Source organism: Camellia sinensis, chromosome 9 (assembly GCF_055761805.1).
Source record: "Camellia sinensis isolate YWXY chromosome 9, ASM5576180v1, whole genome shotgun sequence".
NCBI classification, from domain to species: Eukaryota; Viridiplantae; Streptophyta; class Magnoliopsida; order Ericales; family Theaceae; genus Camellia; species Camellia sinensis.
In genome coordinates, this window is record NC_138969.1 from 26,554,860 (window position 1) to 26,571,968 (window position 17,109).

Sequence of the window (17,109 nt, forward strand, 5' to 3'; positions counted from 1 at the left end):
AGCATGTTATCGAGTGTTGCATTCATATGCCATTCTAGATAGCTGTGCCCATTTTAGTTGCATTTTTTCATGTGTTGCATTAGGCATCGTTGACATAGTTAGGATCATGCATTGAATACTAACTAGCTTCTGTTTTGGCTTGGAGTACACTGTAAGTGTTTACGCTTTAGCGTCCTTGCATGCGTGTAAGTGCTGCCATGATAGCAAGCTTGCCATGAGGCTAACTGCTTAAGTGTTTAACTGCATGAATGCCTGTGGATGAAGGCTTCATTGCTTGAATTGGAACAATTCATCAAAATTTGAGTTTTAAGCCCACTTGGAGTGGAAAATTATCATGTTTTAAGCCTACCTTATTTGGTGGCAAATCCGCGTTTTAACCTACTTGCGAGTAGCATCTTCAAACCATTTTCGAAAAACAAACATGAGATGTTTTGTTCCAAATCGAGCGATTTAGTCTATACTTGTATGCTGTGTGCATCACATAGTAATGTTAGCTAATAAAACCGGAAAAAGAACACATGTGTTTTCAAAATAACATATCATGTTTAGTAGAGGCCGATCCTTTGATCGGGCGAGCGGGGGTGCTCATTTCATGACCTTCCCCCCTCGTATCCAAGTTCTCGAGCCGAGGCAACTTTGGTGATGACGGACACGTGGCCCTAGGCACAAGTCAGGGTTTCCTAAATTTCCCAAAAACAAAATATTTAGGTGGCGACTCTGAAATCTGGCAAAGCAGTCCATGTTTGGCGCTTTTTGATTAAAATCGATTTTTCAAAACGATTTGCTGGATTTGGACTCTTTGGTGATTTATCAGTCTTACATTGCACTTTGTGAGATTAGATTCAGAACCGTGACAGGAGTCTGAACTGTAGTAACTAGAACTACAATTCGCGCCCTCGCGCGCGGAGCGGAGTTCGGGCAGTCTACAGTTTTCAACCTTGCAAGCTCAGTTTTTCTTTATTTCTAATTTTTCATGCTTTAACTTTTGCCTAGGTCGCCCTTTTGGGTTTTCGGCCTAGCGAGCCCCTAAGGGATAATATTTCTTCAACTTGTTCATGTTGATCGGCTATGAAAACTCCAAGCCATCCAAATCCATGAGAATAATCGCCCCTCCTGACCAGATTAACTTGATGATATCAGGACCAGTCCAATTGGGTCTAAACTTGCCCCTAGGGTTATGAATGGGCTCCTAGTTGTCTTTCAATACCATGTCCCCTTCCTTGAGAATCCTAGACTTAACTTTCTTGTTAAAAGCCTTAGCAATCTGACGTTGGTAACCCTGGATATGATATAATGCCCTTAGTTTTCTTTCGTCAAATAGCAACAGTTCCTCAAATCTACACTGTTGCCAATCTGCCTCTGTTATCTGATACTTAGCCATAACTCTCAACGACGGCACTTCAATTTTAATTGGCGGAACAGCCTCTATTCCATAGACGGGAGAATAGGGGGTTGCCTCTATTGATGTACGGATTGAGGTTATGTAGCCCCAGAGTGCAAATGACAGTTTATCCGGCTAGTCCCTGCATGTTTCTACCATCTTCCACAAGATGTTCTTGATATTCTTGTTTATGACCTCAACAGCTCCATTAGTCTGTGGTCTATACATTGATGACTTATGAAAAGCCATGTTATATTTCTTAAGTAGATCCACTATCTCTTTCTTGAAGTGCGAGTCGTTATCGGAGATGATTTCGTTCGGCACCCCATACCGATAGATAATATTGTTCTTAATGAACTTAAACACATGCAATGCCTTCAATACAAAGTAAGACTGGGACTCCACCCATTTCGTGAAGTAGTCAATCGCCACTAGAATGAACTCGTGCCCATTTTACCCCTTTGGCATGACTGCCCCAATTATATCGATTCCCCAAATGAAAAAAGGCCACGGTGAAGTCATCGTCGAACAAAACCAATACAGTCTTCCTACATAGTCAACCATAAATAGCCTTGTCTGAGAATCTTCCGAGCCAGCATCACACCATTTATGTATGCTCCACACTCTCCTCCGTGGATGGCTTCCATCAGACGCTTTGACTTTTCCTCTTTGATACACAGTTTGTGCATTCCCAGATGACCTCTCTTGTATAGTTTACCCCCGCAGATGATAAATTGGATGGCCAGACGCCGTATCCCCCATTTATCTTTGGCATTTGCCCCTAGTGGATACGTCTCATTTTCTAGGAAATTCTAATTGTCATAATACCAGGGGTTCTTGTCTTGAACCTCATTTATTGCGGCGATGGTCTGGTAAGCAAGTGTATACTTCTTCTCAATGATGATTGGACTTATCTTCACACCTAATGGAATGTCTACTATGGAAGATAGAGTTGCTAACGCATCAACGAACCAGTTGTTCTCCCTCAACAAATGTATAAAAGTCAGTTTTTTAAACCTAGGAATCAGAATATCCAAAGCCTGATGATACATCTTCATGTTTTCTTCTTTGACCTTCCAATCCCTGTTAGCTTGAGAGATAACCAAATTCGAATCTCCGATGACGTCCAACCTTTTTACCCTTAGTTTTAGGGCAGCTTCGAAACCAGCGATGCACGCCTCATATTCTGCTTCATTGTTGGACACTCTAAACCGAAGTTTGAACGCTAAGGGTATATGGAAATCATCGGATGCTATGAGTAATACAGCTATCCCATAACCGTACTGATTAGCCGCCCCGTCAAAGTACATCGTCCACATTTCCTCTTTTACATGCAGAATGTCTTCATTTGGGAACAGGTATTCCACTACTTCAACTCTTTCTACTGGATGGTCTACCAGGAATTCCTCCATATCTCTCTTTTTAACTGACTTACGTGTAACATATTTGAGATCAAATTCAGAGCGAAGAAACAACCAACGAATTAGCCTACCTGTAAGCGCTAGTTTCTCGAAGAGATATTTAATGAGATCTAATCTCGAAACCAAGATTATAGAATGAGCTAACAAGTAGTGCCCCAACTTCTTGATAGCCCATATCAAGGCTAGGCAAGCTTTCTCCAAGGGAGTGTAGTGGGTCTCGTAGTCTAGCATCTTCTTGCTTAAGTAATAGATGGCCTTCTCCATCTTATCTTTAGATTCTTGAGCTAGCATGCACCCTATAGTTGAATTCATCACTGACAGGTATAGGATCAATGGCTTTCCTAGTTCTGGTGGTGATAACACAGGTGAATTCTGCAAATACTGCTCGACCTATTCAAAGGCAAACTGACAATGATCGTTCCATTGGAACTTCTTCCCTTATTCAAGAGACCAAATAGTGGTTCACAAGTCAAAGTTAGTTTTGAAATAAACCGCCTTATGAATTGCACTTTATCTAGAGAGTCGCTCACCTCCTTTTCAGTCCTTGGTGGTGGCATTTCTAAGATGGCCTTGATTTTGGAAGGATCTGCTTTAATTCTCCTCTATGTGATCAGAAAGCCTAGTATTTTCTCTACCGTTATGCTGAAGGTGCATTTTTATGGGTTTAACCTCAATCTATATTCCCTGATTCGTTGAAAGAATTTTTCCAATGCAGTGTAGTGGCCTTCTCGCTCTTTGGACTTGACAATCATGTCATCCACATACACCTCGACCTATTTGTGGATCATGTTGTGCAGAATGATGGTTGCAGCCCTCTAGTAAGTAGCCCCAGCATTCTTCAACCCAATGGCATGACTCGGTAGCAGTAGATGCCCCACGGAGTAGTGAAAGCAATCTTTTTCCTATCCTTGGATGCCATAAGAATCTGGTTATACCTGGAAAACCCATCCATGAATGATAACAACGCATGGCTGGCGGTGAAGTCTACCAACTCATCAATATGTGGCAGAGGAAAGTCATCATTCAGGCTCGCTTTGTTTAGATCTCGAAAGTCAACACAGACTCTGATTCTGCCATCCTTCTTCAGAACTAGAACAATATTAGCCAACCACGTCGGATACTCAGATACAAGTAAGAACCTTGCCTCAATCTGTTTGGTGACCTCCTTTTTGATCTTTAATGTCCAGTCCGGGCAGACTCTGCACCGCTTCTGCTTAACTGGTTGGGCCTTAAGGTCAAGAGGGATCCGGTGCTGTACAATCTCAGGATCAATTCTAGGCATGTCTTTGTAGGACCAGACAAAAATATCTTTGAAATCTTTTAATAATGCGATTAAACGCTTGTGTTCTTTTGAAGACAACGTGGACCTAATCTAGACTAAGTGGGGATCTTTCTTGGTACCCACATTAATTTCAATGATTTCATCAGTACAGGGCTTAACACGCCTCTCCTCCTCTTGGTTAACAATTTTTTTCAAAACTCGAGGAATTTCTTCCTCTTCACTTAAGTCAAAATTTTGAAAATCAAGATCAGTACAACAAACCAAAGGCATAGAAAAATAGGCAAAATCTACTGCATTCCTATTTAAACAGTTCAGATCCTCGGTTACAGTTGACTCAAAAGAAAAACTAAAAGACGACTGGGACAGGACCATGGTATCTGGGTTACCACTCCCGGAAATACCAGACTCGGAAAAACTAGAATCTGACTCTGACTCTACAGACTCAGTGGAATTAGATTTGGACTCACTATCTGATTCAGAACTGCTGATGACGCCTTTCTCAAACTTCTAGACCAGGCGTGAAGCCTGAGACGCGTCCACGATAAGATTGGAGTAATCCGCTGCTGGTTTATCCTCGGTCATTGAGATAGTAAAACTATCCCCCAAGTTGGTGGACTCAAGTTCAGTAGTAGAACTTGCCAATAGATCAGCCAGCACTTTTCCTTCTTCAACATCCAGGCTTGCTGTCCTGCCTTGATTTGTGTTAGGGCTCAGGTCTGCCTGCTCATCCTCCTCTTCTGGTAACTGGTGTCCGAAGAAGATCTCGAACCCCGGATACCTTGTCTTTGTTTCCTTGTTAAACCATGGCTCTGGGAATCCATAGAAGGGGAAGTCTTCCCCTTAGTGGACAAAACGTCCATTCAATGTTCCCTGTATTGGTTTGTGGACTAATTTGTACTTCCTTCCAGTCCTCTTTGCTTTCAGCCTTCCTCGCAATTGCTTTCCATTTCTTTGCCAATTTACAGTGGTAGGTTTGTATCCCAGCCCAAAAGCATGGGGGTTATGACTCATCTCCTTGGCAACAGTATCTCCCTGCATGTCACTTTTGCCCAATCCTGATCTAGGAATATGCCCCTGTTTGTTCATCATGTAGATAGACTAAGCGCTCACATGATTTCCGTCGTCTTTTTCCATAATGGTTTAAACCAACTGGGCCTCCATCAGAGAGAAGCGAGAGAGGAACACGTCCTCTGTCCCTTGTATGATTTCCAGCATAGGCGTAGTAGTTCCCTGTGGATGATGGATCACAGAATTGCTGTACACAGTAGCAATCCCGCTTTTAAAGGGGTACTTTACCAACTGGTGGATCATTGATGACACCATTTTCATTTGATGCACCAAGGCCTTTCTAACAGTATATTGAACGTGGCCAGAACGTTCATGACATGGAATTCCACCTCATGCTCAGATGGGCCGATTATGATATGGCTCTTGAACGTTCCCATAACATCCTGGCTAGTGTTATCGTATGTTCAGATGGCCTAAGCCGTGGGTGTAAAGTCAGCTGGCCTCAAACCGATGGCATAGGCAGTCCTCACTAGACATACATTAATTGCCGATTCGGTATCTACAAACACCACCGGAATCCACTTTTTATGACTTTCCAAGGTCACATATAAGGGTCGGTTGTGGTTGGCACCCTTTGGTGGCAACTCCTTATCTGTGAAGGATATCATTAGCGTAACGTCCCCAGATGTAACTAACGACACCAATTGGTCAGCGATGGTATCGATAGGTAGTTTGGTCTGGTTCATTGCCTCTAGCAGTGCTTGCCTATGCTCTCGAGAAGCCATTATCAACCCCAGATTGATATGTCCGCCTGAATCTTCTTGAGTTGTTTCAAGATCAAGTTTTCATCAACATCCTTCTTTTTTGATTTCTCAACCTCCTTGTTGGAGGACTTCGGTTGATCTAAGGTCGCAGGTTTGAAGTACCGACCGCTCTGGGTCACGTGGTTAATCTCGTCAGTATACCAAGTGTCATTAAGGCTTTCTACTTTCCACCCTTCGTCTGTGTGCACGTGACTTAGGTTGCTGTCTTCCCACCATTCTCCTACAACCATGGATGGGCTATTATCTAGTTCTATCTAAAGCATGTTCACATCATGCATCCCATTATCATACCACTTTTCTTCCACCACAGTCTTGATTTCTGCGTTCCACTACTTCCTGAGCTTTCTTGGTATTTTTTCCTATCATTGGGCTTCCATTCAGTCTTTCCCGCATTTTGGATGTCTACCGCTGTAGGCTTGATCTCCGCCGTTTCTTTTCCCTTTTTCTTGCCGCAGTGCTATCTTCCTTTGGATCTCTTCTATTCGTTCCCATTGGAATTGCTTCAATATTTGTTCTTTCTCAATCAAAGTGCAGTTTCAGCCTTGCTGCTAGCACCAACTTCCTTTTCTTTTCCAGTCTCTCTTATCTGTTTCTCCACATCTGACTCCTCCTCACTCAACCACTCATTGCTTGTTTTCGGTTGGCTTGGATCCCACCACCCCAGTTGTATACTACTTGTATCCTCTTCTTCAAAGAAGTAGAGGTTGTTTAGATCCCCTTCCAACTCGATCAGGTCTTTTTCCAGTTTGGCCAAGACATTTAGGCCCTGTTCCGGCCAATCATTTTGATTCAACCCTAACTGGTCCTCTTCAATAGCGTTAATGTTGAGGAAGTTCAACAATATAACTACTGGCTTTGGCTGATCGTTGGCCACGATGTATAAGTTGGGGTTGTACTCCTCTGTGAGTGAGGCCCCTTTCTCTATGAATTGGGCATCAGGAAAGCCCTTCTCTAGTGCACTATCTTTCTTCTCCACCTTTACCGCCACGAACTTGGGTTAGATTTACGGTGTTAAGTCTATCATGCACATGTCCATGCCTTCTGAAAGAATCACCTCTGGCTTGGGTAGATTGGGATGGGGTAATATATGCGCTGGGATTATAGGTGGGTGCTAGTGTATGGATTTGGTTAATGTTTCTAGGTGAGGGGACTTGGTTATGTGTAGGAAGTGGGTTGGTAGTTACGTTTGGTTTGAAGGGTGGGGTGATGACTTTATTGTCAATGAGATCCTGGATCTCATGACGTAGGCGGTAGCACAGGTCTATGGGATGACCATGTTGTTGGTGGAAGAGGCAATACTGAGTAGGGTCATGTTTGGGTGGCAATGGGTCAGGAAGTGGTCGATAATCGAGGGGCTTGAGATGCCCTTTTTCCATTAACAATTTGAGGGCGCCAGTCGGGCTCATATGGAGGGGGTAAAGGTCATTTGGTTTCGGGGTGGGCCAGTGGTTTGTGAAGGTTGCAAGGTTGCGACGGACATTTTGGCCGCTATAATAACTGTACTAACATCTGTAGGCCGCGGAATAGCGCTACTACTAGTGTTGGTACTTCGGGAGAATGGCCTTCTTCCTAGTTCGCTTGTTTGGTGAATAATGCCCTTCTTGAATGCACTCTCAATCTGGACCCCCAACTCATGTAGGGAAGCAAATGTGGATAATGGTGCCACTATCATTCTCTATAGTATATCTAGTTTAAGATTCTGGACCACCAGCTGGACCTGTTCTTTTCCAGAAGGTCAATTTGTCATTCTTGCTGTTTTTGCCCTCCATCTGGAAACAAAGTCATTGAATGATTCTTTGGGGTTCTAGGAAGTAGCCTCTAGCTCACTGATGGTTACCTCTATCTGAGTGTTATAAGAGTACTGGTTGACAAACTGCTTAGATAACTCCTACTAATTCTACTTTGTAGAGTCCTTCAATTTTACGTACCAGATGGCCGCTACATTAGATAAGGTTCTCTCGAATAATGATAGTTTTTGTGCTCAAGACAGGCCCATTGGTCTTAGCACATCTGAAAACAAGCAGATGTGCACAATCAGATCCCCACTTCCATCGAATCTATCGATGTGGGGCATCTTAAATTTCTCCGGTAATCTGATCGAAGCTTCAGTGTACCCATCTTCAATATCTGGAATAGAGTTGAAGCCATGGGACTTTTTCAGTGCTTTCTCTAGCTTGACAATCTTGATCAGGACCAGATCAATTTCATTGATATCAAAGGGAAGGATTCCCGCAGGGGGTTGAGCCAGAGGCCTATAAGCCGGGGCCGGGGGAAACATTTCTTGAGGATTTGGGATTTGGGGATTTTCCACTGGTGGGGATCTGGGTTCGGTTGAGCAATCAGGATTGGATGTATAATTGACATGGATGCCCCAAACATGCGTCGTAGATCAACGATGGTTTCATCCTATGCAGCGATCCTTTGGTTCACGGTATCCATGGTTCTCTGGAAAGTTGCCATCATGGTAGCAAATTCTTTTGCATTTTGTGCCATTACTAGTCTAGGTAAGTTAGATGCTAGTGAACTGTTTGAGTGAGAATGGATAGGTGTTTGCTGAATGCTTTGTATTGGTGCTGCTGACTGTCTGTTCCTTCTTGAGACTAACACTGGTTGACCACTAATAAGGTATTGAGCTTTGCAAAGCCTGCCAGAGCGAGTCCATACAACTTGGGGAATATCGGGTCTTTCTAAAGCTATGATGGTAAACTACTTAGCAAAAGACAGAAAAGAAAAACCATCGATCAAAATTGGACGGCACTTTGGCCCAATTCGCAGCAGATAAAAACACAGTTGAAGGACCACAATCCCCCACTGAACTTTGTTCCCAAACTGATACTTGATATGAACCATCCTGTACAGTCTCACTGTAAAAGCATATACCAAGTAAAAGAACCAAAACACCCCTTTGAGGGGGGGGGGGGGGTAGGGTTACCTGTCCTAGATTTTTGACATGATCTAGTCTACACTACTTTAATCAATGAGTCTTACAACATCCTGTATATGGGTGGCATCCTGTCCTAATTTTGGGATAGTCGCTATGGCTTACTATGTGAAGCTAGGCCAAATGGTCAAAAGGGTACCTCGACAAAGTTACCTAATATACCTCTCGCACCTAACATCGAGAAGTGAAAGAAGGATCAAGCGGTACAACGGTAATCCAGATCCAAGGGTTGTGTTCCCAACATGGCAGAGCCTATGACCGGCCAGCCTTTTGACAAGCTTTTTAGGCAAGCCTCAGGCAAGTCATCCAGGAATAGCAGATGGAAAACATAGTGACTTAAAGTAACAAATGCAAATGCAATACAAATAACATATACATGTAGATAAAATTTCACGTTATGAGTTTCCAGTCAAGTTCTCTAAATCCCCAGTAGAGTCGCCAGAAACTGTAGCTTGCTTTTCGTGCTTCTTTCAGATACGATTAGCCCTATAGTTCGGACTCCCGTGGTTCTAAATTTGATTTCACAAGTGCAATGTGAAACAGTGAAAACACAAAAGGAGTCCAAATTCGGCAACTCTTTTTGAAAAATTGACGTTTGAATCAAACGTAAAAAATGGACTGCTTTGCTAAATTTTAGAGTCGCTACCTAATTTTTTTTTTTTTGGAAAATTTAGGAAACCCATGACTCATGCCAAAGGCTATTAGTCCATCATCACCAAAGTGTCTCGGCTCATAAATACTTTATTTTCAAAAATATACTTTGTGGTTTATTTTTTTTGTGGACAAATACAATAAATTAAATATGTTACGATTATTAGATTGATCTATTTTTTTTTTCTTCTATATATAATATACATAAAAAATCTTACAAAATAAATAATTCAAAATATGAAAATAGAATCCATACAACACTTTTTAATCTAGATCTTGGATTATGACGAAAACTAGAACCTTAAACTAGGTGCATTGGCCCCTCACTGTCTAATTGCTTTCTTTAGTTTGGGAACTATAATTTTTAATCAAAAAGTTACTATAAATTATTACAATACTTTTTTTACTTTTGTATACATTTTCTTCGTAAAAATTTAAAAATTTAATTAACCAATTCTCAAACTGTCCAATAACATGTAATTATTGAAAAAAAAATTAATTTTATTAGAAAAGATTCACATGGTGCTTGGCTTGAACAATAGCGATCCGCTTCCTCTTTAGCCATGTGTTATCATGCCATGTCCTGCACACTCTAGCAAATGAAGACACGTGACAACCAAGGATCCAAAGGCGAGAGAGAGGTCACGATTTGTGCATGCTGGATGACCGGTACAACACTTGTCTACCGCGGGTGTCACTCTTATCGACTGCGACTGTCACCTTGTTACTGAATAACTGACATGATAACCGACAAGAGAGTACAGGACAATAACTAGATTGAATAGTGTTGAAGAGGAGGCGGATCAGAGCAATATAACTTATCATAATGGTACAGTAGTCCCAACAATAGGACTTATCATAAAGGTACGGTAGTCCCTCTACCATAAGGTGTGACAACTGCCCCCCTTAATTATGTAAATTAATTATAGTAATTGTGTGCCTATTGTTAATTGTGTGATTATGTGCTAATTGTGAATTATGTGCCATGTGTTTTATGCATTGATTTGATTTGTATTGTAGTGTTATTGTGACAGATATGTAAAGAGATGAAATAAATATCTGATTTGCTAATTTTAACAAGGTAGAATTAAATATTGGGATAGGCAATTAGAGCCTAATTCACATTAGTAAAATTAAAATTAGTTTGTTTTAAGTTATAAATGTTGGGGATTAATTCATTTGGGTGAATTTGATTTTAATTAATTTGTTAACCTAATTAATTTAGGTTTAATGTATGTATAAAAAAGAGAGTAAGTGATCTATTCATTTATTGAATATAGAAGAGAAGTAGTGGGCCTTGGTTGAGTCTCATGCACTACACGTAGAGAGATAAAGGAAGAGATTCTGAGAATTCAACAAGGAGTAGGAGGAGAAGAAAAGAATAAGTGTGAGGAAAAACATTGAAGAAAAACAAATAGCTCTTCACAATTCATTAATTTAAGGTAAGATTTTCATTCAAAGTTCTTGAAATTGAACTTCTCACACTCATCATCTTCTAAGACAAGGGTTAATTAGAATGAATTCTTGGTTAATTGGGAGCTTTAATGTTGGAATTGAGAAATTAGAACATGCAAGCTAATTTAGAGGCATTTGGCCTTAAATTCAACATGCATGGCATGAATTCACGATATTTTTGTTTACACATATATTTTCTTGCATGATCTTCATGAATTCTACAAATTTTCAACAACTTTCATCATAAAGTTTGGACTTAGAGTTTGAATGTCATGGTTCTTGTTTTTATAATTTCTTGGAGTCTTTGATCAACTAATTAGAAGAATTAATTCAAGTTTTGGGAATGCAAGAATTTATTTGTGTTCATACTCATCACTTCTTGCATGGGTTTTCAATTTGAAAGGAAATTCCATGGGATTTGAAGTTTTATAGCACTAGAATGCAAGTGTAAGAATTTTATGTTAACTTAAAGAACTTGAGCATTGCATGGAAATTGAGCCATGTTTTGATCTTGTGATTTTTGGTTGAAGTAAGAAATCATAAATTCAAAGTTTGTTTGAAGAGTTTTTGGCCTTGGCATGCTTGGAAATGAAGTTGGTTTTGCAAATTGTAAGTTTCAAAACTTAGCAGAATTTCGGATAGCATTTCAACCCAGACCGCTTGAGCGACCTGGGCCACATCTCGAGCGGTCGATCTTCACATGCTCAAGGATACGCACTGTTTGACCACTGTACATGCAGCCAAGCCACTGCACGTGCGGCCAAGGTAAGCGCACATACGGCCAATAGGATAGTCCCGGTTTTGTTTTTCGCTTCACTTTTCCACCTTCCTGGCCTCCGTTTGCATGATTTTAACATGTTTTCATGTGTAATTGCATTCATGTGCATGTTATAAACACGAAAGAAACTAAGGGACAAAAACATAGAACCAAGTGAGTGAACAATGAGTAAGAATCGAATTTGTAAGCAACCGATTGATTGATTAAACCGTATATTGGGATTATTGCGCTTGAATTTATTTGTTTAGGTCAGACGCCGCATTGTAGTGCAACTTTAGCATGTATTTTGAGAAGCCCACTGTGAGTAACAATGTTATAAAGCTATGTTCAATTATAATTATTTTCTGAATGATTAACTGTGCTGCTTTCTAAAATGATACTGTTTACTGAATGAATATTTGTCCTATTTTATCAACTGTACTCGTGGCATCCATAGCAACTAACTGTTACTGCTATTTTTATAGAGATCTCTGTCAGTTCCAATTTTCGAAACTACTGTTTATTTTTTTGATGGCCATCAATTGACTGTTCGGTCTTCTAAGACCTACTATACTGTAATGCTATTGGATGTTCCACGTATGACTGCTATGATTACTATATGACTGATATGATAAGAAATATGAGATACTGATCGACTAATTGATCTACTGATGCAATTGACTGTTTTAAATACTAAAAGGACATTCATTCTTAACCCTTTATACATTTGTTATTTACTGGGCTTTAGCTCATAGTTTATTATATATATGTAGATGGCCAGGTATCGGAGCAAAGTTAGCAGTGTCAACCTAATTTCGTTTTGTTAAGCCAACATATCGTGCCTCACCACTAGGTTCCAAACTGTTAATGTTAAGGCTTTTTGGGGGATCTAACTCCATCCTTTTTGAATGTTATAAAAAGTCTAGTGAATGATTTATGTCTATTATTCATACTGTTTTTGATAATGGGATCACATCCCTAACTTGTGGTTTGTCTTGTATGTATGTGTTTCATGGACATAAGTGTTTGTATATGACTAGTATATGAAAGTTTCATTTAGGTCCTCACAGCTCATTGGACGTAGTATGCTAATATTGATTGGCTTCTGCTAGCCTCTTATATTGTATTATTGTCATTATTGTTAAGCAAGCCTTTGGTAATCACGGATTATTGGCCAGTTACGATGCTAAACTCATAGGGGCGGGTTTGGGTTGTGATAGAGTGGTATCAGAGCACGAGTTATACCACACACACGTGTCCAAATGAGCTATAGGATGTCCTAGAAAAACAGTTAGGGCATGGCATGAGCATGATAAGTGTGTGTGGACATGCTATATATGCATTATATGAAAACCATCTTTTCTATGTTTATTATTATCGTGTTTTATATAGTGCAATGGAGAATGCAAGAAATACAGATGAAACTGAATCATTAGAAACAAGAATTGCAAGATTAGAAAGGATGGTTGAATTATTGACTGAAGCTCTAAGACAACAATAGAATCAATGGCCTCTATCGCCTCCACCACTACCAATGTTACCTGAACCAACTGCCAATGATGATGTTATTGTTTTAACACAAAATTTTAACAAAATAAAGCCATCAACATTCTAGGGAGAACTAGAACCACTGAAAGCTGAGGCATAGATTCTAGAAATTGAAAAGCTATTTGAAGTGTTTTCGTGTTTAGAGGCACATAAAGTGTTATTGGCTACTTTCATTTTACAGAAGGAGGCAAGGCAATGGTGGATGCTTGTGCGTGAAAGTAATACTATCATGATTTGGGCTCAATTGAAAGAATCATTCTATGATAAATACTTTCCTCAATGTGTTCGTGATCGCAAAGTATCTGAGTTTTGGGAATTAAAGCAGGGTACTATGTATGTGGCCGAATATGAAGCAAAATTTATTAACCTTGCACGTTATGCCCCATACATGGTAGATACTAACTATAAAAAGGCTCAAAAATTTAAGGGGGACTTAATGTGGAGATACTTGACCAGATCAATATTCTAAAATTACTCAAGTATGTGGATGTCCTTGACCGAGTTATCATGGCTGAGGAAAACATTGCAGCCTTGAAGCAGGCTAAGACACTGGTGATTGAATGGCGGCGTAAGAGATAAAGTTTTAATTTCAAAAAGGGTCGGAATAACTCATAGATTAAGAAATAGAATACAGGGTTAACTAGTAGTTCTAGTCAGGGGAAGACATAAAGGGGTTTGTTACATAATGTGGCAGAAGGCGTAAAGGGGTTTGTTACAAAATTTTGGGGCATGTTATCGGTGTGTCAAGGTGGGCTACATAGTCAAAGATTGTCCTATCACATCTCAAGGCACTAATAGGCTAGTAACAAGTGTTGTAGCATCAACCGCTACACCAAAACCCAATTCTAAAGCTATCAGGAGAAAAACCTTGAGGCAAGGCCGGGTGTTTGCACTTGTACCAGGGGATGTCCAGAATACTAAGACAGTGGTGTCAGGTATACTCCCTATTTGTGCTCAAAATGCATAGGGCCTGTTTGGTAACGTTTACGTTTTCAATTTATATTTACAAAAATTTTATAAACTGATTTTTGTTTATTTTTAAAAAAACATAAACTACAAACGCGTTTGGTTTAGACAAAATGTTTAAAAAAATTTTAAAATATAAAAAAGAGTAAGAAATGGCAAGTGGTTGCGGGTGGTGGGTGGAGACGAGTGGTGGCGGCGAAAGACGGTGGTGGAAAATGATGACGGGTGGTTATGGCAGAAGACGATGGTGGAAAATGGTGGCAGGTGGTGGGTGATGGTGGCAGAAGACGGTGGTGGAAAGTGGTGGCAAGTGGCGGGTGGTGGCAGCGGAAGACGGTGGTGGAAAGTGGTGATGGTGGGTAGTAGGTGGCGGGTGGGTCATGGTGGCGGGTGGGCCGTGGTGGAGGGTGGTGGTGGTAGTGGGTGGGTGGTAGCGAGTGGGTGGTGGTGGTGGCAGGTGGTGGGTGGTGGGTGGCGAATGACAGGTGGTGGCGGGTGGGTGGTGGTGGCGGGTGGTAGGTGGTAGCGAGTGGGTAGCAGGTGGGTGGCGGGTGGTGGTGGTGGGTGGGTGGGTGACGGTGGCGGGTGGTGGGTGGTAGCGAGTGGCGGATGATGGGTGGCGGGTGGGTGGTGGTGGCGGGTGGGTGGGTGACGGTGGCGGGTGGTGGGTGGTAGCGAGTGGGTGGTGGTGGCGGGTGGTGGATGATGGCGGCGGTGGGTGGTAGTGGCAGGTGGGTGGCGGATGACGGGTGGTGGTGGGTAGTAGCAGGTGGGTGGTGGTGGCGGGTAGGTAGCGGGCGGTGGTCGTGGGTGGGTGGGTGATGGTGGCGGGTGATGGGTGGTAACGAGTGGGTGGTGGTGGCTGGTGGTGGCAGGTGGGTGACGGGTGGGTGGTGGGTGGTGGCGGAGGGTGGGTGGTGGTGGCGGGTGGTGGATGGTAGTGGCAGGTGGGTGGTGAGTGGTGGTGGCGGGCGGTGGATGGTAGTGGCGGGTGGTGTGTGGTGGCGGGTGGGTGGCAGGTGGGTGGTGGGTGGTGGTGGTGGTGGTGGCAAGGGGTGGGTGGTGGTGGTGAGTGGGTGGCAGGTGAGTGGTAGCTGGTGGCTGGCAGGTGGGTGGTGGTAGCGGGTGATGGGTGGTGGTGAGTGGTGGTGGCAGGTGGTGGTGGGGGGTGGGTGGTGGGTGGTGGCGGCGGAAGACGGTGGTGGAAAATGGTGGCGGGTGGTGGCTAGTGTTGGGTGGTAAAAAAAAAAAAACTAAAAACTCAAAACGTAAATTCATTTTTTGTGTTTTCATTTTTTGGCCAAATTTATAAACTGAGACCATTGATTTATAAATCAAAAATTTACCAAACAAGTTTTTATTTGAGTTTTTTAAATTTTTGTAAATATAAACAGAAAACTGAAAACGTAAGTGTTACTAAACGGCACCTTATATTTTGATTGATTCGGGATTTACGCATTCATTTGTATCGCATGCTTTTTTGAGAAAATTATCTAGACCACTGGAACCCATGAATTATTTATTAACTGTATCTTCACCAACTGGGGGTTCCATGACTTGTGCTTCTGTGTGTCCTGCATGTGAGATTGTTATTGGGGATGTGATTTTATATGTTGATTTGTTGCCTTTGAATCTTGACCACGTTGATGTAATTTTGGGAATGGACTGGTTAACAAAATATTATGCCTCCATTGATTGTGTAACAAAACAAGTTGTTTTCCGTCCACCTAGATTGCCTGAATTTATATTTAACGGAGTTGGTGTTGTACTTCCCCCATACTTGATTTCATCTATGAAAGCCTGCAAATTGATTAAAAACGGGTGTAAAGGGTATTTGTGTTGTGTATTGACTGTGCCTGTTGATAATAAAGCTAACATGAATAGTATTCCTATAGTCATAGAATTCTTAGATGTTTTTCCATATGATTTTCCAGGGGATCTAATTGACATGGAGATTGAGTTCACTATTGAGGTGATACCGGGTACACAACCAATTTCCAAAACTTCGTACAAAATGACACCGACTGAATTGAAAGAATTAAAAATCCAACTGCAAGAGTTATTGGACAAGAAATTCATCAGGCCTAGTATATCACCGTGGGGTGCTTTAGTCTTATTTGTGAAAAAGAAAGATGGTTCATTGAGACTTTGCATAGACTACCATGAGCTAAACAAGGTGATAGTGAAGAACAAGTATCCGTTTTCACGTATTGATGATTTATTTGACCAATTGCAAGGTGCTCAAGTCTTTTCTAAAATTGATCTTAGATTGGGATACCACCAATTAAAAGTCAAAACCGAAGATGTAGAAAAGACTACCTTTCGAACAAGGTACAAACATTATGAATTTCTTGTTATGCCTTTCAGAGTTACTAATGCGCCTGCTGTATTTATGGATCTTATGAACAAAATTTTCAAGCCATTCCTCGAAGAATTTGTGATTGTTTTTATAGATGACATTTTGATTTATTCCAAAAGTACAGAGGAACATGAACATCATTTAAGAATTGCTTTGCAAACCTTGAGGGAGAAGAAATAATATGCAAAACTGACAAGGTGTGAATTTTGGCTTGATAGTGTTATGTTTTTGGGGCATGTGATCAATAAAGATGGCATTTCGCTTGACCCATAGAAGATTGAAGCAATTGTGAATTGGCCTAGACTAACTAATATTATCGAAGTCCAAAGTTTCTTGGGTTTGGCCGGATACTACCAAAGATTCGTGAAAGACGTCTCTAAAATTGCTTTGCCTTTGACTCAATTGACTCAAAGAGGGGTACCGTTTGATTGGACCGATTAAAGAGAATCATCCTTTCAAGAATTGACGACTCGACTTGTGACAGCACCGATTCTCACCTTGCCCTTAGGTACGGAT